Source organism: Balearica regulorum, chromosome 2 (assembly GCF_011004875.1).
Source record: "Balearica regulorum gibbericeps isolate bBalReg1 chromosome 2, bBalReg1.pri, whole genome shotgun sequence".
In the NCBI taxonomy this organism is placed as follows: Eukaryota; Metazoa; Chordata; class Aves; order Gruiformes; family Gruidae; genus Balearica; species Balearica regulorum.
The window spans coordinates 110,097,249-110,121,077 of record NC_046185.1 but is presented as its reverse complement, the minus strand read 5'-3'; the positions used below and the strand labels follow the sequence as shown (position 1 = coordinate 110,121,077).

The following is a 23,829-nucleotide window of genomic DNA, read 5'->3' as shown; positions in this document are numbered from 1 at the left end:
TGTTAAATAATTTTTTAAAAAATTGTTTACAGTTCTGGACTCCAATACATCCTGCAGCAATGAGTAATGGGAATACTGTCATAAGTGTTGTGGAAAGAAAAAAACCCACAACATTCTTCACTTTTGTCTAAAGCTGCTGCACCATAATTTCACTGCAAGCTTTTTAGTTTAATACAGAAATATTAAACTATGTAAATGGTTAAAGGATCCACCATTCGCTTTCTCTGCACCATAGAGGAATTCACAGACCTGCTTCCCCACATCATGTCTTTTATCAAACCTGAAAAGTCCTAGTCTACTTACTCTTCCTTGTACAGAGGACACCTCATACCTGGGATAACCCTTGTTACACTTGTCCATATTTATTCCAGTTCTGCTGCCTTTTTGAGTTGGGTTGGCCCAGAATTGCACGCAGCCACCAAGATCTAAGCACAGCATGGCTTTATCTATTCAATGACGTAATTTTAGGTGATCGTTTGGTTAACAGAAAGCAAACAGACCTATGCGCACACATACAGAAGAAGGGACAACCCTGCCTCAGGTGGCTGCACCCCAGCCAACCATCCCTTACCTTGCCACCTCCTGCCTCACTGCCCCAGCACGTGGCCACCGTCCTGACCGAGTGGCAGATCCCCTACCAGGGCTCTGCAGTTACACCAAATTCAAGCGTTAGGGTGTGCCAACTACACGAAGCACAGACATTTCACCTAGAAGGAACAGCTGATTTTTCACGGCACAGCTCCTTTTGCCCTCTCCTCCACACATGGTTTTGATCAAGGCTTACTTTGGGGAAGTTTTGTGGCTAATGCTACAAAGGAAATCAGACTGATTTACTGCAATGGTCCTTTTTGGCCTTGAAATGGAAAAAATTGTGGTGCACAGAAAATTTGAAGGACGCACTCCCCCACCCTCAGGAGGGAAAAAGAGAAAAGAAAGGAAAGGTCTCTAATCCCTTTCTCTTAAAAATTGCTTTCCTTCCACTCACCATGTTTTCCATCACCATTATTTTTCCATGGATCTGCTCTCTCTGATACCTTATTGTCGCCTTTCCTCCCTCAAATAAGCTCATTAGGCATGTTCAACTTCAAAAGCTAACTGGCAGAAGTGCAAAAAACCACCGACACAGACATGATCATTAATAACGAGCAATGGTGAGCATGGTTTCATGCTTTTCCTCTTTAATTCCAGTGCATCAGCTGTATTAATGTATGTTGTTTAAACTCTATCCCACAAAATGATCCAGACTTTAGAGGAACAGCAGCCCAGTTCTGATTGTTTTAGGCAGGCTTCTAGTCTCCTCCAAAGTCGTGGCTTTCTACTGAACCCTCAGGCAGCAGTGGTGAACACGCAGGTATGAAGAGCAAAATACTGAAATGAAGATCAGCCCTTCATTTGGGATAAAAGATTCTCACCTGCAGTACACAGTTTGGACAAGAAATCCCTGAAACTAATCTCGCCTCAGACAGGTTGCATGACTACACTGTGTCATGCTATTTTTACTTGGACAACACAAGTATAAAACACACACCAAAAACCATGGAAAATATTTAGGAACAGAACATGGAGCATGCCTCCCAGCTGGAAAGCTAACTTCCTTGTCAACCCTAATCTGCGAAGACAAAACGAGTTTAAAGCTTAGAAGGATAGAGACTGCTGGCTGGATTAAAAAAAAAAAAATAAAATAAATGAAAAAAAAAAGGATTTGTGGTACATTTGCTCTTAAGTCCATCTGAACTTTAGGCAATAAATAATTCTTGATTATTCCATTTTAGTAGTTGGATAATGGATTAAAGGCTGCATTCTTAGTTGGAGCAAATTAGTTAAGTTTTATGAACGTGAATAGAGGCTTGCATAAGGGGAGGACCTTATATTTTTCTAGGTGCATAGTGGATTAGCTTATTTTCATTCTAAGCCAAAGAATGGAATAGTTTGGGGAGGGATCATGAATGGATTAAAAGAAAAACATAACATGGGAGCTTGTGCCAATGCTCCAGCTGCTCTGAAATGACTAGTTCTTCAGGCTGAAGCTACAGTGAAACATTTCTGTCTATCACTTCATCTGCTTCAAGGATTCCCAAAGAAATACACTGCTACATTCCAAAAACTCAGTCATTTGTCCTGTATTGCTTCATTTCTTGGAATATTTTTGAAAACTCACTCTCTTAAAGTAAGACTGAGGAAATGAGCAGATGAAAAAGAAAAGATATTTCCAAGGAGTTAAATCACCAAATTATTCTTAGAACCATGGAGATGACAAAGATTTTGTTTTTTTCCATAATATCTGTAAAATGTTAGTCACAAAAAAATTCTAGTAACTTTAATGGCATAATGAACTGTCCAGGCATAGTACTTTCTCTCTTTTTTTTTTTTAAACTAGCAAGATCTCCAGTAAGGAAGAAGTAGATACATACACAAGGAGATAACCTTGTGTCTCCAAGACCCCTGCTACGCATTCTATTCAGATGCCTCTTCCCTCTACAATAATTAGGTGTTTCATAACTTATCACAGATTTGCAGTTCATTTGAGATAGGCATGCCTGTTGCAAATGGGAAGTTGAGACACAGCTAAAGCCTGGAAAAGGTATTTAGGAGCTTAACTCCCCTTGAACTGAATTATCTCACTATGTAAGCTTTCTGTTGATCTCTGACTGGCAGTAACAGGAGATGAATTCAAATGTTAGGAGTCACCAATAACCATTGGCTCCAGCATCTTCCTGCAAACCTGAGAAAAAGAAACTGTTCAGTGCTCAGATGAACCAATCTTTCTCACTTGCAAAGGATACATTGGGCAGCTGTACTAAGGATGCTTTAAGAAACAACAGAAAAGGACAAGAGGAAGATAAACAGATAACGTGCAATACCATCCGCTCCTTTTCCGAAGTAAACATAAACATGTGAACGTCCCTCTCTGATTTTCTGCTGAGGATCAGCTAGGACAGCTGGCTACTTCCCCTCACGTGGGAACATCTCACTCACAGCTGGAGGGTGTTAAGCCCCAGGGCACCATCACGTCACCTCACCGGACCTCAGCCCCAGCCCACCCTACGTAGCTGCTTCTCCTCTGATGATCACTCTAGTTAATCTCCCGCTCCCCTGCTCTTCAGGAGGTGTAGAACAAAGACTAAGGACAGACATTGTGAAGAGGTAACATTTTACAAAAACTTTCTCTCCTTTTTTTTAGGCTCTGATTTTTGCACTCCAAAGGTGCAAATTACTGCCCTGCATTAAGATGACTCCAGCACTGATTAGAAGTTGTTACTTGACTCTCATTTTTACACTTGATACAACTGCTCTGCTTTAGGATGTGCTTACATTTATAACAGAAACACTCCCAAAGATGATAATACAAACAAATACTAATCAGACATCTAAGGCCTATCCATGCTCTTCTTGATGAGACATCGCTGAACCCTTTCCCCACTACAGGTATTGGAAGACCAAACATTGGACTACTTTTTCATGTAAAACATGCCTTTCACCAAAGTAAAGACAGCAGATGGAGATACAACATGTGAGCTACATATTCCCTTCCTCTGCAAGTGTAAACAGCTTGTTTTTCTGCCTGGCAAGTCAGGTAGGTCTTTTTTCTGTTAAGCAAAATATTAATTATCTCTTTCATTATTTAAAAAAAAATAAATCTTTATCTCATTGTCAAAAGCAAATAGTTTCAGACACTTGATCATGAGTCTTATAGCAGGGCTTGTGTGGAAAACAAGAATGATCTTGCAATCCTAAATTTCTCAGGCACCTTGAGGATTATGTTTTCCATTCTTGGTCTCTGGCCACAAGTACAAGCACAGCTCAATCAGCTAATAAACAGTGTAGTAAGGATAAAAAAAGAGACAACAGTCTCACAAATTAATCCAACTACGCATTGCTAAGAAAAAACCACTATGGTTTTAACTTGACTTGGATTTAATCCTCATTAATATCTTTATTTGGTTTGGATGCAGTAAGAAGCAGGAGCATAGGAACAAGGAGAGTGCCGGAGTGATTCTGATTACTATTCTCATTAGAGATGGGAAAGTTCACTTTTAAAGGTGGATGTTTTGTCATCAGTAGACAGCATATAACAGAACATGCTTTTCAGGGTTGGATGAAAGGTGTTAACAGTAATACCAATCTTTTGCATGGCATGCCAAAATCTTTGTATTTCTCTGAAATTTTAAATACATTATGCTAATCCATTTTAAGGAAGCTTATATTTATCTGTTTAAAAGCTCATGCAGGATACTTTTTCTACTTTTCTTTCATCCCTTTTAAACAGGGGGCAAACAGTGACAGTAAATACCATGAAAGCTCAATCAATCAGGAAATGTAGGGTTTTTTTCAATCACATCCAGGCTTCTGGAAGTGAACACAAATCTATTTATTTCAATACAATCACTGTCAAACATACTACGCTTCTAAAATTCAGAGCCTTATTTTGGGACTCCTCAGGTCCAAGTCAATATTAAAAGCCTTACTATCGGTTTGAGAAATCCTGGCCTGAAGTGGTATTAGCCATCTAATCCTCGAAACATCTCAGAGATGGATGGTCATGCGCAAGGTCTTCTGGCTTTAGGGAGGGGGAAAGTAGGGACAGGACATAAAACAACATGCTCACAAGTAGGTGACAATTCAGAGCACCAGCCCGTGGGCCTTGTCCTGTGAGTTGGTGGCAGCTAAGGGAGTTCCCAGCCTTGCTCCATACTGTCACTCTTCCCAACTCAAACATGCATGAGTCTGGTTCATTGATGCGGTTCCTGATCCCTACTGCAAAAGAATAAAGGGGGTTTACTCTAGCCCCTCTCTCAATTGCAGATGGTTTAGAACTGAGAAAAGAAACGTGCGCACGAGGGAAGGACAATGTGGGAAGAAGGAGCTGGGATCAACAACAGAAGGGAACAGTTTAGACCGACTTTACTTCCCAACAGAAGGTCTGAGCTGGCAGGAGAACATGTAACTTCCTGACTTTTAATCCCAGAGGCTTGGGTGATACAGGTCACTTCTTGTTTCTCCCGGTTTACCACCTGAGCTTCCTATTCAGTTCTTAAGATCACCCTCAAACATGAAAATTTCTCTTCTAGCTTTCCTGTATACAAATATCCTTGTTTTCACCAATGAGATCCAGAAGTCGTCTAAAAAAAGGTGCCACAGAACTCAATAAAGAACAGCTTCATGGAGGGAAGAGAAAAATTGCACTTTTATGTGGCGATTTATATGTGGATAACAGTACACAGTGTTCATCAGCCACAATTTGAACCAGGTCTCCAGGGTCTGTGAGCCAACCAAGTAAACTGACTGAATCTGGGCTAAATTTCCAGTGATCTCACTCCCTTTCCATGGGCTCCACAACAAGATTTATGCATTATTTCAGTATGGTTTGGCTAGATACAGTGAAGTTAGAAGTAAGTGGTGTCAGCAGATGGATTTTATTTTGGTTTTAAGTTAGGAAATATCTTAATGCATTAAAGTTACAAATGCTCCACGGTGCATGTCATCCTGTAAGCCTCAAACTCAGGTTTTTACGTAAGAAATGCTGCAACACTAATTACCACGATATTTGGATGGCCTGTTTTCTCATGCTATAAAACACAAAAGGCCCACCCAAATTATCAGATAGGTGTGTCGTATTGCTGGGGGGGGGGGCGGGGGGGGGGGCAGGGGGAAGGCGGGTGTATATATAACTCAGCTAAATGATGACTAAGAGGGTAATTGGTCTATAGGAGGAGTCAGTAAACAAAAAAATAAAATACAGCTAACGGCGGCAGATAAAGTTGAAATGTTGCCTAAAATGAGGAAGGAACAACACCTCTCAGATCATAAGAGTCTCTAGAAGATGACAGTGGATGGTCTTCCATACTAGTACAATGGTAATCGCTAAAAGGCCTGTGTCTACTAATAGTTATAAAGGTTATAACTAAAATAGTTATAAAGGTGAGTCTTTTGTACCTAAATAAATGTGAGAAGATGACATGTAAGATGCACACACCTAGTAACCACCATAGATAGGTAGATTGAACACACTAGCACCGCTTGGGCAAGAACCTGGCTAGATGATATAGCAGGCAGAAAGGTATAATAATGTTTTCACTTTTCTAATAGTTTCAAAAGCAGAAACTGAAATAATCCATCAAATGCATTCCAAGGGGGGGGACACAGCACAGCTGCCTTCATATGGCACACACGTCTGCTATAACCACAACTGACCACAGCCTAACTACTGATAATTAACACAGGGTGTGATCCTAGGACAGGGCCAACAATTGCTTGTTTGCTGGACATCGCTTGGTGTCTTCTCAACTAATCCTATGACTGAATGTAAAGAGAATGGTAACTATTTTCATATTGTTTTGAATCCATCTATTTTTACCCTTTAGCTTAAGAAGCTCGCAAACCCTAACACACTGTAAGACTGTCATCTCAAAGACAGCATGCCTATCCACTGAGGTTTTTGGATTTCTAACACATCAGAAGTCCCACTGCAGAACAACATCAGTGCATTCTTCTTCCTGTTTTTCTCCATTTTGTTTGGTTCCAATAAATTTTCAACCTTCTGGCAGGGACAGGAGCGATTGCAGGATCTGAGAGAAATGAGGAGAGGGTTCAACAGCAAGTGTACTACTGTGCCTGGGACTTTTCAGGCTGAGCTATTGGGACACTGCAGAAATGGGGACACTAACACAAGCGAGACAAGCTACAAGTCCTACCCATGCAAAAAAGATTCATGGTGCTGCTCTTGATTCTCCGGATAAACAAATTACTCTGCTTCCCAGGACTACCAGGCTGCAGTTGCCAAACTTGCTGTTTCTGCAAGGGCGGCCACGCTTTTGGGGACTCCCTCTGACCCTGTATGCTTTGGCAAACCTCCTAGTTTTCTTGGAGGCCTTTGTGGGCTCAACAAGTGAGGCAGAGAAGATACTCCAAACCTCAAAACGGCCTTCAAGTAACAGCTGGGAAATTGGAGCAGGGACCCAAATCAAACACATTCAGACGTCTAGGAACGAGAGCCACTCCTTCAACAGCTGACAAAGGGGAAACAGAGGAGACCGCAGCACTGAGAGGAAGGCGACCTGCAAATTTCCCATTCAAAAAAATCCCCCAGAATGCTCTTATGCCCCTCGAACTGCACTCCTTTGATGGCTGCAAACACACTGCTGCACCTTAGCTTTCTATCACATTCCACAAGGTTTTAAAAAATTATTTCTATAGAAAGCTATTTATTTAATCCTTTTAATCTCTTCAAGTATATTTTCTGTGGTGGTTATTCAGTTCTGAGCTTTAGATCTACGGGATTAAATTTGTATTGTAGAAGAGTCCATAGTGTTGCTTTTCAGTTGTATTTTACTGGGGGGAAAACCCACCAAGTTTAAATTACTAAAACAAATATCAAATGACCCAAGCAGCGGTTCATCAAGTTCACACCACTACAAGTTAGAGCAAGCTATGGATTTACAAAGCATGAACCATGAGAACAATTGCAACATAGATCCAGCGAAAACTCCACTGACTCCCTAAAGAATTGCACAGCTGTTTTAGGCGGTCTACATCTATCTTCCCCGGGTGCATGCTTTGATCATTTTCCCACAATGACATTTCATTTCAGATTTTGTGACCTCCTCCCTAATTCTTTGTTGCCTCACTCCTTGAATGCCCGGGTTCTTCTTGTGCTCTATGCAAAGTGAGTCTGGGGCGGTTGTAAAAAGCCACTGAATTGAAACAACTCTACTGCCCATGGGACATTCACTTTGTATAGGAGTACACAACTCTCTCTGTTCCAGGAGGCAAAAAAATAGTGGGTTTTGCTGGGTGGTTTTCTTCTCTCCCCCATCCCATTCCCTTGCCTTTTTTTAAAATCAATTTACAATACGGTTCATGGCCCAGCCTCACAAATAGCTTTACTGCTGCAACTCAGTGAGCAGCATGGGGGAAGCCATAGCCTTAGCAGTTTAAGTACAAAGCGGAGGAAGCTGGGATCTGCTGTGGTACATGACATTTCTTTTTAAGCTATGGGGAATAAAAAGATAACTGTCCTGCCTGTAGCATGAGTATATTCTGTAGGTTCAGATTCACAGACTGTATATATTATATTGGCAAGAACTTAAAAAAAAAAAATCCCAAATCCAAAAAAGAAATTCCTTAAAATGGGAGAAGAACAATTTCTCTGTACAAAAGGTCAATTTTTATGAGGCTACATGCAAATAAGACTCATTTCAGTATTTGTCTGTAAATTCAGGATAACCCATTGAAAGTGTGAGGGGAAAGATGCTTGGTGAAGTTTAATCTCAGCTGTTCTGTCTTGGCAGTGGGCACTTCCCCCTTGGCCAAGCAAAGAGATACAAGGTCATGCATTTTACCCTGTATTTTGCAGGTAATCGGTTACCAGCCCAGCTGACACAAGGTAACTCATTTAGCCATGGAAAACACCTCAGCTGCCTCACCCCAGTGCCTGATGTCACCGACCAACTAACAGCTTGGTCATGCTCACGTCCCATAAAGACCTCACACCTACTACCCTTGTGTCCCTCCCTCCCATGGTTCACTCTGACTAGGCATAGCTGCAGGCAAACGAGGACATGGCCCAAGTGGAGGTGATGTTCCCAGTCCCTTTTAAAGCAGTAATTCAACAGTCTGAGAATTTGTCTGTCGTGTGAGAGAACAAGGTTCAGTTCCTTCTCCATCAGAAGAGTTGTGAGGCTGCACCTCTCCTGATGCAAGGAAATGTTTTAACCCAGACTGGAAGGTTGGGGGTGGATGTCCCTCACTCTTCTTAGGTGGAGAGGGCTGGAGATGAATTGGACAGATGAAATAATTGTTGCAATTATTAATAAAAATGACCAAATGTTTCTGAAACCACAAGTACTGGAGTTCTTAGAAACAAACACACAACTCTAAGCCTCACAATGAAATAATACAACATGGCACCTGCTGTAACAGGAACAGTGCGTTCCAAGGCATGCACTTGTTCAGCAATCATGCTTCTTTTTGCTGGAAGCGCTTAGCTATTTGCTTTGAAGCTCAGCGTGGAGCTGAGGGGAACAGTTATCGCTAATCACTGCGCAGTCATGTACTCCTTTCTCATTTTCTCTAGATCCCTCTTATAAAATATTCCATCCTCTTGTAAGCTGCTGCTCCAGTAATCTGCAGCAAGGTTTTGTGTGAATGTATGCCGCGCTTTGAATAGAGAATAAGCAGTTAGGTTACTATGTCCGTGTTTGCCTCATGTGAGACAGCTCTTACTGCACTTTCAGAGTTTGCTTCATTTATTTTCAAAAGCCTAATAACTATCCTAACAAGTCTTGGGGGTTTTTTTGGATGTTGGTTTTTTGTTTTAAAAAAAAGATGCCACAAGTATGCAACAAAGCAGTAAGCAGTGTCATGAGCAGGAACCTCTGAGCTATGCAAAGTTTAGTTTAACTACTCAGTTTAACTTGCTATCCATCATAGGCTCTGTGAGGGGCATTATTCATCAGTAGTATTTTCATCTAGGACAGTGAATGTGTGTTGAAATTATCCCTGACAGCTTGACTGGAAGAAGAAGAGACCTTTTAAAAACTGCACTAAAGATCTAAGATACTCAGTAAACACAGATGTGTGTTTTGACAATTGTAGAGTTACATGATTTAACTTAAAAAACTAACATTACTTCAAGGAGCCCCCCCCCCCCCTTTTTTTTTCCCTTCCTCAAAAGTACAAGGATGTTGGACAGCAATTATTAAAACCACAGAACCTTGAGATGCAGTAAAACAACCTTGTTCTTAAAATCCAGCCATTCTGGATAATGCAGAACAAAACCCATCCTCATCAACAGTAAGGATAGGTAAAGAATATTTCAGAAGCAGCGGAACGCAAGAGTACCTTTCAGCTGAATTTAAACCTCTGACTCAAAGTCTGAAAGCCCTGCCAGTGCTAACAGCCTCTCTGAGAATGAGGTGAGGCTGGCAGCAGAGCAGAGAACACTTTGCCAATGTCCAAAATGGGCAGCTCCACCGCAGTGGCAGGCTGAGTACGGACAGTCTCTCAGATGGATCCCAGCTCACAGACAGCCTGAAAGTCCTGAAACGATGCCTGCAGAGAAGGGCAATGTGAGAAGAACAAGTATATTTGCCTCCATGAGAGATACAGCCTGTTTCTTGACCCAGCTGCTATTTACAAAGAGATACAGGAGGAAGAGAGAGAAATAGCAGGACATGGAGATTAGGAACCATCCTGGAAAGTGGTAAAGAGCGTATTTGACATCACAATAGCATGTCCCCATCATGTGCGGAAGTGTAAGCTAATTTGGGTGACAGCCCCTCTGCAGCACTCGCCCCCCTGCCCAAACATCTCTCAGCCTCACAATGCCATACCTTTCAAAGTGGGATCTGCACTGTCTTCTGGCTCCCGTGTCCCTGACAGCACTACTTGCCCAGCTGGTGACAACTACACCTGGGCACACGCAGGGCCGCTCCAGCTGGAAGCTTGTCTGCTGCCCTCTCTCAATGCTGCACAAGCCCTCAAAGAACAGCGAAGCCAGTGGTCGTATTGACAGCTGTTCAAAAGAGGTTGGGAAAGCACTGCAAGCACACAGGAGGCCATCAGAAAACATGTCCTTTTATGAAATGCACACGGCTCCTTAAGGAGGACAAGCAGCCAAGTCTTCTTGATGCATCCATCACAAAAATCTCCTAAACGGACTTAAGTGGATGTTCTTGGTCTTTAGGCCAAGGGTAGGGAGCTGGAGCAGGAATGGTGGAACAGATGCAAAACTCACAAACCTAGAAGAATGTGCAAGTGCCGCAATTGCAGGGAGAAACGTGTGTGTGCAGGGTGTTGCTTGATCCTGAAACACCACTGACTTGCTATATACTATTTATCCTCAGTGAAGCCCTATCTGGCAACCAGTAATGCTATGGCAAAATGAGATGCAGTAGAAAATGCTATGTTTCAGAGATTTTTCTTTTTTTTAAAAGGAATTGATGAAGCAACTGTGGTTCCCAGACAAATTGGTCAGAATGTGACTTGGAGATGTTTAGCTGAGCTAGGGCTGCAGGGTTTGCCTGTCAGTGCTGCTCTGAAAAATTCTTATCGAGAACCAAACCTTACCATTTGTACTGGCTCAGCTCCTCCTGCTTTTCAGAAAGCAGTAATTATACACAGCTTGTTTTACTTAGCTTCAGATCTCCCCCCTGGGAACCAATACTGAAGCTGAGAAAATGAAGCCTATTGTTACTTGAGCTCAGGAGGCAAAAGATGTTTGGAACTTTTCTAAGTTTGGTTTAGAAGATGAGAATCTTTCCTACCCTCACCATCTACTGGGACCAGTTGAGCTACAGGCTTATGCTTTGATAACATGGAGAAATATATCTTTCACAACTGCAAAGGCACCACCCTTCTCCAAACACCTCTATCCATTGAGCAGAGCTCCTTGGCAGCTCTATCAGTGCAATTACAGTCCATCTCAGGCACTGAATATACCATGTGTCCTGGATTTCCCCTAGATGTTCAATTCAGATTGAGTAGAAATGAGCCATAACTATAGCTCAGCTGGGAAATAACGTTTCTAACCAGCTGAACAGAGAGGATCTGAAACAGTCATGCCACTGGGAGGAGTGAGTGCAAAAGGCTTAATTATTTTTGAGACAGAGCTTGATGTAGCATTCCCTAGGATTAGCAGAAATAGCTGCCCACACAACCATGAGGTTGCTGTTGATGACATCACTTCTAGCCCCATGATATACTAAAGAATTTGCACAAAGCTAGAAACAAAAGCCACTAGGCCAATGCACTGTGCACAGAGCTAACTTGCACTCACTACAGCTGTATCCCCATTTCTTAACAACCAGCTTTGCACTTATTGGAGAGCTAGAATACATAAATCTTCTTAATCCAGTGGGAAGATCATGTGCATCTTGGAGAGTGCAGGATTCTATGAGATACACTGCTCAACTCCATCTTCTGTTTGCTAGAGAAGCATCAGATAGCTTTTGCCAGAACTTTATCTTTGCATAAGCTAAGCTACCGTGGAGCTGCAAGGCACCCTCAGTAGCTCACAGAATGTACTTGGAGGAAGGCAGTGTTGAAGGAGCACTAGGTGAGCAACATTTCTTCATCACCAGGTCTAGGTCTGACTTCTCCTGTTCCTCTTTTATCACACCTCTTCCCCTCCTCTTAAAAAGGCACCAGCTGAGCTTTTTCTCTTTATAGTCCCTGCTCCCCACATTTCTCATTTACCTACAGCTGGCTGTCATCCTGTGAGACTTAGGGCAGGTGAAAGGAAGTGTGGGTTACCCATCTTCAGAGACTAGGTTTGGCCATGCTGCAACTAAGTGCAGGTTTGGGGTTGGCTGGAACCTCTTCAGTCCAGTCCCTCTCTTCCACAACCTTCCCCTTCTTGGGAAATGGCCATAAGGAGTTCAGAAAAAGTACAGTCAGACCAAAGGTGTCTGTCATTCATGTTCTGGATCCTGTTCAAGCAATTCTCTAATCAGAAGCTGATTTAAGACACAGGATTTGGTTTAAGGTATTCTTAGTGCTTGACCTTCCTGAGTTGGGTTGGACCTACCCCCACCACACAAATAAATGGTATTGGCAAAACCTGAAGGTGTTTTCAGTGTGTTTGGAGATAGAGCCTTAAAATCTGTAACTGTTTCTCACATTACTGTAAGTCAGTCACCACTCATGTTAGCCTACTACACTGAATAACTAGCACTAGCAATTGATCTCGCGTGGCTTTCCACCAAAGGTTTCAGATGCTGTATTCTACCTCCTAAATACTCAATAATTTTGTCACACAAAAATGTTTGGGAAGTTCATGTATCGCAGCTGAACCAAAAGGATATATGCCTTTATTATCTCTAGAAATGACAAAGAAATAGCGATTACACCAGCACAAGGAAAATGTTGAAAAAAGGCTCTAACATGGCATTTCTACTTCTACTGCAGAAAGGCACCATTTTGAAAGCTTTTTTACAATTGTAAGCAATGAAATTTTTCAAAATGCTGCTCAGGAAATACATCCTGCCAAGAAAGCCCTAACTTAGGGATTTTGCAAAACATTTCTCTGCACATGGTGAACTTTGGATTTCTGACAGCTCATACATCAGGCAATTCAAAGCTTAGAGGTCCGCCTTGTAAGAATTGTTTTTGTTCCCTTTTTTGGCTTTATTATCTGGCTTCTCATATGAGATTTGTGATTTTAAACAAGCCTTTCTTTCAAAACAAGACATTTTTCCTGCTGGAATTCAAACAACAGTCCTACAGCGCTACATGAATTATCCCCTTAGACAAATGTCAAAATTTATAGCAACTCAAAACAAAATAGTGTCTACTGTCTTCTTTTCAGGCTTACAAGCAATAAAAGACAAGGAGGTTTATAAAAGGACCTGATTGTGTATTTTATATGGGATAGCAGAAATACTTATGCACCAGAATGTTAGTGTACAGCATAAAAGTAAATTTCTGTTGTCTTTTACAGAGATCAGACAAATAGGCACATATGGATGAGAGCATAAACCTTATTTGCTATGAAGAATTCAGCAAGACTAGAATAATTTTCTTTCAGAGCTTTTAAAATTAGATGTTTTTAGAACTTATATATGTTTTTATCAAAAAGTAAAATGTTTAGGTTTTTGAAAGGAAGGTCCTTCCCAAAGAAACAAGAACTAAATCTTTAGCAAAACAATTACTCACTAAAATTTTGTTTTCTTCTTTGTTTTTCTCTTCTTTTGTGAGAACGACACCCATGAGAAAAATCAAACTTCAGTATTTGCTAGTTTGCATTATTATTCCAGGTTTCCCATAGCTTCAGAGGGGTATAAGCTATAGGATTAGAATTATAAGTGTCACTGAGCGAGCAAATTCTCCCCCAAACCATTGAGATTTAGGTTGAAATTGGAGAAAATGTCTTTCAGTATATAAATCAGAGGTGTGTACATGAGGAAGCAGAAGTACTAAGCTTGCCCACTGACTTCAGTGAGTGGCTCAGCATTTTTGAAAGTCTGTCTTCTGTTTTATGATTGTGATTTTTGACATCCAGTTTTGAATATGCAGGCTTTAATTTCCATGGCTATATAATGTAAATTTGTATATTTGATTTTCCTTGGGAAGGTTTTGTATAGCTTTATGAACGCATACAGAAAAGGATATCTTCAATGTGACCACAGAATATTGTAGAAATTGAAGTTACGTTTACCTTTTTCAGACAGTGTAACCTCAGAGTATCATCACTGAATATAAAAGTTGTCAGTTAATTTCAGGGTAGCTACAAGCACAGCTCGGTCCACTCTTTCTTAAGGGGTTTGCTAAATGGCCCTGTGCTACACCTTCCCCATAACGTGCTTGTAATTACTTTCTGGCCCTGATTTGGTCCTTTGAAACTAAGCAGATGGTCCTGCCACCCCACTGCCCCCTTCTCCATGAAACGCTCATGTTGGCAAGTGAATCCTTTGTAGATGGAGCTCAGGACAGGGCACTCACAGTGACAGCTGTGGGACCAGCTAACCCTTGACTAATGGGGCATTTGTGATGGCTCTGGTTTCTGAAGACATTGACAGGCTTGGAACCACACTGACAGCCCTGGAGGGAGGTCTGGTATTTCACGCACACTGTCCAGTACATAATTTTTACATTTGGGGTTTATGCACGGATACACATGAGCTGGACTCTCCCCAACCATATTTTGAGCCTTCCTAGTGCTTCGCAGGGCAGGTTCATTCTCCCCATATGCCTTAAAAAGAAACAAACCCAAAACACCAGGCTTGGTAATGGCGGCCAGAAGCAACAAAGCCATAACGTTGAAAAGCAACTGTTAAAATAATGTTCAGGGATACTGTAATTCTGAGACAACAAAGTTTGCAAGCAGCACTCTTTCTTCTTGCTGCCAGGTCTCTGAACTGCTGTCCAAGAGCCGGGTCCTTCTGTCTGGCCACCTGTCATGAGGTGCTGCAGACTGAGTGGTGGCCTCAGAAGAACTTGTACACCATCACTGGCTTTGCAGATTTGCCACACGGAGCTGGTTAGATTTTGGTAGTCAGTGGTTCGCAAGAGAGCTGCAGACTGTCAGTAGCGAGAAAAATGCATTTCTTATCAGCAGAGTCAGCAGATAGGACAGAAAGCAGCTCTGACAAATCAGAAGATACTATTTTAAAATAGGCGATACCTCAGAGGATGACCTGTTCTTTAGGCTTTGTGTAAGGGCATTTGACAAATGTGGTAGAGACACAACCTGCAAGTCTCTCACCTTTATGTAACCTGTTCCATCTGTTGCTGAGCCTCATTTCCTGATCTCAGGTACCTAACATTTGACATCTACTAGATCATTTGTTTTTAGCATTGTACCAGAAATTGAGATAATGAGCTTGTTCTAACAGGGAGCATGACCTGCTCCTCTTCTGTAGACACCCATCTCAACCAAGTTTATATAGTCAACAAGGCACAGCAGTGCACAGCAGTCAAATAAAACTTCATACATTTAAAATATTATTTCTATGTAGAGTCACTCTGTAGTTGAGGGCAGGCCTGGATCTTGTCTCTCACCTGCCAGCCACTTAGCTTGGGATGTTAGTCAAGAGAGGTCTCCTAATTAATCAGATGCCAAATAACCAAAATAATCACTTTCTTAACAAAAACTAAGCTTAAGCTAAACATAGTTTGCAAGTTATTCTTCAATGCGTTATGTCAGTTATTTATCAAATGCTTTTCTGTTGGTTTATCTTTTCTTCACGGTTTTCTGCTGCACACCCATAACTCTTGGCACTTCTAAAATTAGCATCTCCCACAGTTCTCTCTCAAAAAAAAGAATTTTTAGAACAAGTGTTCAGGTAATTGTCTTTCCAGTGCTGTTCTTTCAGTTTCTACTACAGACCAGTACGAAGCCTACCCAACTACCATGTAGCATTCAGGGGAGCGGGGGTAGGGAATTGAAGGGGTTTACTCAGACTTACTGGAATATGAGACAATTTTTTGGCTTATGTGATGCAATTTTCTTGCAATTAGAATAAAGTCCCAGTTTTGTGATGTTCAGGGGTGCTTCTCTAAGAACTCTGAAAACTACAGTTATCCAGGCTGCCCTGAAACCTTCTTTACTTTCTAGGGCGATAGGGATGAGAGATGTATGCAGAGTGATTTGGTTTTGTGGTCTTTGAGACATATACATACAGCTTCCCTCTCCCCAAAACAGAGAAGAGCTTTCTTTAAGGTTATGTTTGAACAGACCTTTCTGAGATCAAAACAGCAGCTTTGAACTTGTTCAGATAGTCCTAATGGCTTGACGCTCTCCCAAGCTTGTCACATGCTCTCCTTTTGGTGAAGGAAAGCTGATAAGAGTAATTAACTTAAGAGTTTATAACAAAGAACCCAGAACATAGCTCCCTAAACAGGCACCTGCTCAACACTCACAAAACAAATGTATTACCTGACACATGCACAAACAGCACTGCTAACACTTACCTGCCAGTTTTGCATGTGAGCTGGTACCTCAAGGGGACATGCAGAACCTCTTGAACCTGACCTACACCCAACCCGTGTCATTCCAGATCTCACTCTTGGCAGGAAGTGGAACAAACAAACAAATAAATAATAATAATAAAAAAGCACAGCGCTGCCATCTGCTTAATTTTATTTGGAAAAATATGATCTAAGGCTGACAAAAAATACAGAAGTTGCTCAACCCATTAAAAACAAATAAAGTAGATATATGGATGTTTGCTGGAAGGAGCAGGAAATCAAAGTACATGGGAGTCAAGAAAGGATTTGGGAGAGCAGATGAGTGAAGAAGAGGACAGAAGGGGTGAGATGATCAAGTCAGGGGTACAGATTAAGAGAGATGAGGTATTTCCTGAATATTCACATCCTGAGTAATAAGGCCACTGAGGCCGCCAGACGGACAAGGACCACAGCTCAGTAGGTCAGAGCACAGCAGGAACCAGATGCCTAGGTCTGGAAAACTACTCATTTTGGGCTACCTAAAAAAAAAAAGTGCCATCGCTTGGGCTTGCAGTAGAAGACATCAACAGCATCTCACTTGTGAATAGCTTAGATGAATAAGCTGGGTCAAGAGGAGGGTAACTGGAAATGGTAGCTGATGCAGAAGGAGACACACACCTCTCCCATGTTTTGGGTTTCTGTGACCACTCTGGAATAAAATGGCCAAGGCTTCGGGATACAGCCCAGGACTGTGATTCCTCTCGGTTGGTGAGTTACAAGTGATACACACTGAATGCTTCAAAGCACAACTATAATCTCCATTTGACGTCAAAGGGTAGGGGGTAGAGAAGGAGAAGCAGGTAAAGCAATGCAATGTCGAACTACAGTAGTACATTCATTTCCCAATTTGCTGTGACCATTTCCCCATGGCAAGAAGTCTGCTGAAAGCTGCCACCACCACTTCTGCGCTGCAGCACAGCGAGGAGGCATGCTGGAGCTCCTTCACAAGCACCCGAGGCTATTTGTTCATTCATGGCCAGGTGAGATAGCAGAGCTCTCCCATCTGGCACAGAAACATGGCCCAGCCATATCTTTTCTCATCATATCTTCCTTATAAGCACATCGCTGTCTTCTGACTAATACTACAGCTACAAGCCAGTCCAGTGAATGTAGCCAGAAAGTTATTGCTGGCTACTGCTGGCTCCAGGGAAAGGGCAGCGGTAGACATAACAAAACTGTACCACATGTCCAGTATTTTTATCTCCAGGATCTCAGAGATTTGATTCTGAAATATCAAACTCTACCACCCCTCCAGAGGTGAGAGGTTTGCTGAACGGGCTGTTTCAGAAGGCAATGAGACATCATGAGATAACTTTAACTCACTGGTAAAAATTTACCGCTGAGGAGCAAAGGTCTGAGGTTGCAAGCGTAAGTCGCAATGGCAGCTGTACTCCTCGAGCCCCCAGGGAAGATACTGTCTCTGCCAGCTCATCCTTGGCTTCTACCATTCAAGAGGTCTCACTGTATTAGCAGAAAATCACATCTACTTTGCCAGTTTCCAGAGTTAGAGAGCCAGTTGGTTATTTTTCTCTACTGCACCAGTTGTATCCTCCATGACACAATAACACAAGTGAAAGTTAGCTTCTATTTTTCATGTCATTTATAGATTGTGTATAAATATGATGCAAAGATAAGCACTGTATATGGGAGTGTTGATTGAACCCCACAACGGTGTCGCATTTGACTGCAGGTTGGCTCATACTGAAGGCTGCTTGCAGTAATTCGTTCCGTCCTATTTTTTACAGCTCTGTTTCTGCATTTTGCACAATAGGCTGCGTTAGCAACTACTGCTTGGGATTCTTAACATGTATCTGATTTAAGGAGACAGATACCAATACAAAAGAAGCCAAAAGCGGCAACAGAAATTGTTGGCACTACTTACACGTACTGAGAGTGAGAACTACTGTTGCTTCTTCTGCTGCATGGAAGACAATTCACATAGGTAAAGCCAAAGGATTAATCAAAGAACAAGGAGAAACTGGATTTTCTTCTGGACTGATCAGGAACTATTGGCCAAAACTACAACTTCTCACTCATTCTCGCCCCCACCCTCAGCTATAATAGTCCAACTGGCCCATTAAGAGCATTTTATGAGAATGCACAGAGTTTGGCCACATTTAAGTGCTACATGAAGCCTTAGACCAGTTTATCATTTGCCCATATGTTCTTTATTAGGGGCTTGCACTGAAATGCTTGTACTTCCTGGCTTCTCATTTCTACTCCACTTCAAAGCTTCTTAATTACAAAATTCTCCTGGTCTGAAGATTTGAATTTTGCTGCATTTTAAAAGAATGAAAAATAATAATCTATCAAGTAATGAAGGATTAGACTCCTTAGACTCTTGGCCGCTAAAGAAGTACATGGTATTCATTTTGTCATTGAGTCTAAAGTGTTTTATATTTGTTTTGAGCTTGGTGTAAGCGGCTGTCTCAGCAATCCCAGTGGGAAGAACTAATAAGGGAGGCAGTCAGCACAAGATGCTGTTGAGGAAAGCAGCATCACCAGAGGACTCCCTGAAGATGAAGATCAAAACTATGCACTGCCAGCTTGGTCCCACTGCCTTCTGGCCAGCTGATCCCAAACCCACAGGGGGTAAAAATGTCCACAGATGGGGACTTCTCTGTAGATTGGGCTTCTCCTGCTATAGGCGTGCCTCATGGCCATTTTCACCAGGTGTGGCTCCCATCCGCTGTCACTGCAAAGGAAGATGTGTCTCCCGGGTGGGTAATGCATAGATGGGGATTGCAATTTCTTTCTTATGCATCTGCACATTTCTGGTGACAAAGGCAGTGATGATCACAAGAGGGAGACTATCATTAATAGTCAGTATAAAAAAAAAAAAAAGACAAAACTAATTTTTCCTACTTCAGCTGATGTGTTAGAAAAAAATTAGACTCACCGAAGAATTCCTTCTTCCAGAGTGGAAAGCTGAGAAACCTCTTGGGTGACTATTTTTTTCCCCCCTTAAACAAAAGTCAGAATTCAAACCCCAAAGCTATGATTTGCTTACATTTACTGTAAAGACCTTTCTGGGCTTTTCAGGGAACTCTGTCTTACAATTCTCTCCTTCACAGTGAGAAATGTAACAATTCCCAGGATTATGAAAACACAAGGAATTTGCCGAGTTATATCATATCCAAATGATAATGAAATAATTTCAATTCAAGGGAGTAATTTTTTCCATTTTAGTGTCCTCCCCTATAAGACACCCCACCCTTTTCTACAGACTTGCCAAAATCTCATTCCTTCCATCTGAGCTGCTCCAAGAAAAAAATGGAAGCAACTATTTCCCTCTGTAAAAGCTGACTCGGGAGAAAACATTATCCTTTTGAACATAGCATGCAGCATGCTATCTTATCAGGAGCTGGATGAAAAATGTCTTGGAGACATTTCCTTTGTTCAGTGCAGTTACAGGGAGCTTTAAGACAGCTCAAATCCAATCACTGACAGACTGCTTTTTTTCAGAGGGGTCTCCCTGTCTGCCTTCCATTTGATCCCATGCTACTTTATGCACAAGTATTTCTGCATATCCAACCAACAGACCCGGACATAGAAGGCTCTGTCTCTAGGAGCAGTGGTGGTGGGGAGATGAAGGACTGCTCATGAATTTTATCCCACTGTTGCAACTGTGTGTGCAATTCAATGCATAAAGTAGAACCCACTATGAAAGTACTCTTAAAACTGCCATTAGCTCCAGCATCTTCTTACCTGACCAGAAAGCCAGAAACTTATCTGGCTACTAAACCCCAGGTCTCTTCCTTTCAGGGAAGCTGAGGTGGCCACTACAAGGAAGGATACACATTTTTGGAGGCAGTAATTTCCTTGTTACTCCATATAACCAGATCTATAGAAACAGATTTTAGATGTGGGGCCTTTCCCTCCCCCCTTCTCTCTTCTGCAGGCCCTGTAGAAGCAACATGGGCAGCACCTGGCTGTGAACACTTGAGCAGCCCAAGACACGGTGCCTCCATTCCCATCTTCTTCTCCAAGATGGATATCAAAATGTGGAGCCTGGCTGTGTGCAGATTCATCTTGCTTTTCCACACACTGCTCTAACAGCCTTTACTGCCTTTCTGAGGACAAAGTTGTTGGTGCCTAGACAGCTAGGTCACCAGATTCCTTGGATGTCTAAAACATGTTAAACAAATTAGCTCATCTGATTATCTGCCACTGTAGAAATGGGTGCCTCAATAAACGTCATGCTTCTCAGAAGTGAGGACCTGCTCTCAGCATCAGCTGGAGCTGTGGGGTGCAGTGGCCTCAGAAAATTAAGGCATTTATGGGGACTTAGAGTGCAGCAATAAAATAATTGTGAATAGTAGCCAAGACTCTAAAACTTACCCAGTGTATGGGCAATGCTGAGGCTTGCTCAACTTTCTATAAACATTAACGCTACTGCAAAATGTCTAGAAGGGCTTTTGGCTTGGTTTGTTTTCAGAAAGAAGGAGAAAGAGAGAAGGAGGAGTGAAGAGCACGAATACTTGCTGGCACTTGTTTCAAGAGTGCTAACTGAACCAAATTCAGCGAAATTGCTTGTTATCTCATGACAAGTGAGGCTAGAGACACTGGCAGCTCACGCAATTTGTCAGGACCCAAGTTAAAAATGGCAAGCGTTCGACTAAGTCTCTTATTAAACTATGCCTTGAACATATATTCTGCAGTTTGTGACTATTAGTTAACCTAAAAATAAGTACCATTCTGAAATGGACACTTGCTTATGCAAATTTCCTTGATAGCTAAGGAAAGATTAATGTTCCTATGCAAGACACTTCTACCCAGATAGAGAAACATGTCTGCCTTGGATTGCCACTGTCCCCTGCTGCAGCGTGCAATCACAGTCATTCTCACCCATGAAATGTTTCTTGAGACAGCCCTTACCCACAGAAACACACAAACATTTTATAATGCTACAATACCAAGCCACAACCTACATAAAAAGAATAGGAAAATGGGTTAGTCATGGTATTGCCACGTTAGCTCTTGAGCTTCCACTTCTATGAACCTCAGGAAAACTGACTAGCAAGACCTTAACTTCGCCAGGTTGTCTCTACAATCTTTAATCCACTCCTGCCTGCCCCCTCCAACTCCTCTGCTGCAGTTTGGCTACCATCTCCGTCCCCTGGCCAAAACCAGTAACACAGATTCCTTTTGGGAGCAACGGTCATCTGTTCTTCTCCTCCCAGCTACTGAAATCTCCTCCTGTCTCCGCAGCCACAACAAATTCAGGCTGCCCTACATGGTCTGTGATTTTGTGATTTACATATCATATGGCTGCTCTTCACACATGGATGACTTTCATTTTACATTCAGCAAAATTCATAGGCTAAAACTTTGCCCTTTTCTTCCATGAAAGGGGAAAGCAGATCTGAGTACTCTGCAACCAGGAGGAGTGGGAAGAGGGGTGGGAGAGGGAGGAGAGAGGAGGGGGAAAGGAAGGGGAAAGAGGAAAGGGTTTACCCTTCTTCAGTCACACTGAGGTATCTGTCTGATGTGGGGAAGTATCCAACCATGTGAAAAATTAAGAGAGTTAAATTTTATTCCGTTGCTGCAAATTGTGTGCGCAATTTAACTAATGCATGAAGCAGGGCCCTCTATGGAAAGTACTCTTAAAACTGTCATTAGGTCTAGCATCTTCATCAGAAACACATCTGGCTACTAAGCTTTAGGTTAGGACTGAGTTTATCTGGTCTTGTCAGCACACTGGAACCAGAATGAGCATTAAAAAAACCTTTTTCCTTTTTCAATAAAATAGAAGACTATCTTGTGGTCATTAGCACAGCCTAAAGGCAGAACAGGATGTTTTACAGCCTGGTACCTTCCCTTCAGTCAATGGGGGCTGAAGTCGGGCATCCCGTTGGGATGTGCCCAGCGGATGATGTGCACGCTTTGACAAGCCCTGCTCTGCCAGCTCACCCCAGCCATCTCCAGCTACCGTGCTCACAGGCCTTTCCAAGCCTCAAGTGCCAATATAAACACTGAGATGTGCACTTGGTTTACTTCTGCTGGTGTTTGGAAGAGGAAAGAAACATCGTGGCATGAACTAGCCACGAGCCAGAATTCATTCAGTTGTTTCAGCTATTTGTTTTTAATCAAAACTGGTGCTTCATTTCAGGAAAGCATCTGGAAACATTTGTTTCCAAATAAATTGCTTTTAGACTAAATTTGGGATGACAAGCTTCTGAATGAAGCGAGCTTTTCTAACAATTTGTAAGAGAACTGCCAGCAGATGGTAAAATATATTGTCCAGCTATAATTAGAGCAACATAAACAATAAAGTTAGAGACCTTTGGGCTGTACCTGGTTTTAGTCTGGAAGGAGCCTTGTATCTGAAAAAGCTGTTTCAATGTGAGGCTGAGTGAGGGAGTACTGATAAACCCACGCTACCTTCAGAGTCTGACAGTATCTACACAGTTTTGCTAAACAGAAAAATGGAAATATCCTAGGAGCTCACAGTCCACTAGGGACTGTGTTAGTGCTAGTGAGGTTAAACCAGACAGACAGATGAGCAGCAGTATCTAAAACCCCAAGGTACAGTTGCACAACAGCCACGAGTCGATCTGATCCACCCAGCTATTTCTAAAATGCCATCAACTCCGTATTGGGATACCAATCCCATCGTGATGCTAGAGGGCAATCAAGTCACCCTTTGATAATCAACAAAGAGAGCCATTATACAAAATTAATATACCAAAGTAAAATCTATAATAAATAACAGGAATATAGTTACTAATGTCGCTGTCGGGGTTAACCTGAGTCCTGTGCGTGGTAAGGCTCTGCATCTTTCTAAATCAAGGCGCTACTCATGACTCTCTTCTTTTTGAGTAGTTCATCTTTATGCACCATCTCTGATAAGCATGCTCGCTTGCTTGCTCATGCGCTGTCCCTCCCACAATGACTTTCGCCGACTCATTTTAAAAGGAAACTTTTTTCAGGGATGCGGAGCACAGCATTTTGGGGCTGCCTGAGTCTGCCAGCTCTGTGCAGCCCTCAGCCCCCCCGGGTGTTTCCTTGGCTGGAGGCAGATGGCAGCGGGGCTCTCGGGCAGCCGGCGAGCAGATGACACGCTCAGGGTGCGCTGTCTGCTCCAGCACGCCACACAGGAGCCAGAGTTCCTTGGAGTCAATCCTCCCGTGGCATTTTGAGGCTTGCTCTGTCTCTGGAGAGCTGGATGTGATGTGTCCGCAGCCTCAGAAAGCTGATTAATATCTTCTTCAGGAGTAAGACCTTAATAATATAGTTACACTCAGCATCCTAATGAACGTCCAGCTCTTTTTAAAATGCTCCAGTATAGGATATCAACAGCATCCAATCTTACATTAACAAAATTATGTTATGAGGCTTTTTAATATTCACAGGAGCATTGAAATTCAAAGCTACCATCTG

The 23,829-nt window shown here is 42.2% G+C and overlaps 1 protein-coding gene and 1 long non-coding RNA gene across 2 annotated transcripts in view; both read left to right on the top strand.

Moving 5' to 3' along the window:
- The window catches only part of SEC61G (SEC61 translocon subunit gamma), a 329,059-nt gene that overhangs the window by 234,755 nt on the left and 70,475 nt on the right, over nt 1-23,829 (top strand). The window lies entirely within an intron of this gene.
- On the top strand, nt 3,076-5,401 carry LOC142600770 (uncharacterized). Its single transcript, XR_012834330.1, has 3 exons — nt 3,076-3,144; nt 3,427-3,574; nt 5,070-5,401. It is a non-coding gene; the product is annotated as an uncharacterized LOC142600770 (long non-coding RNA).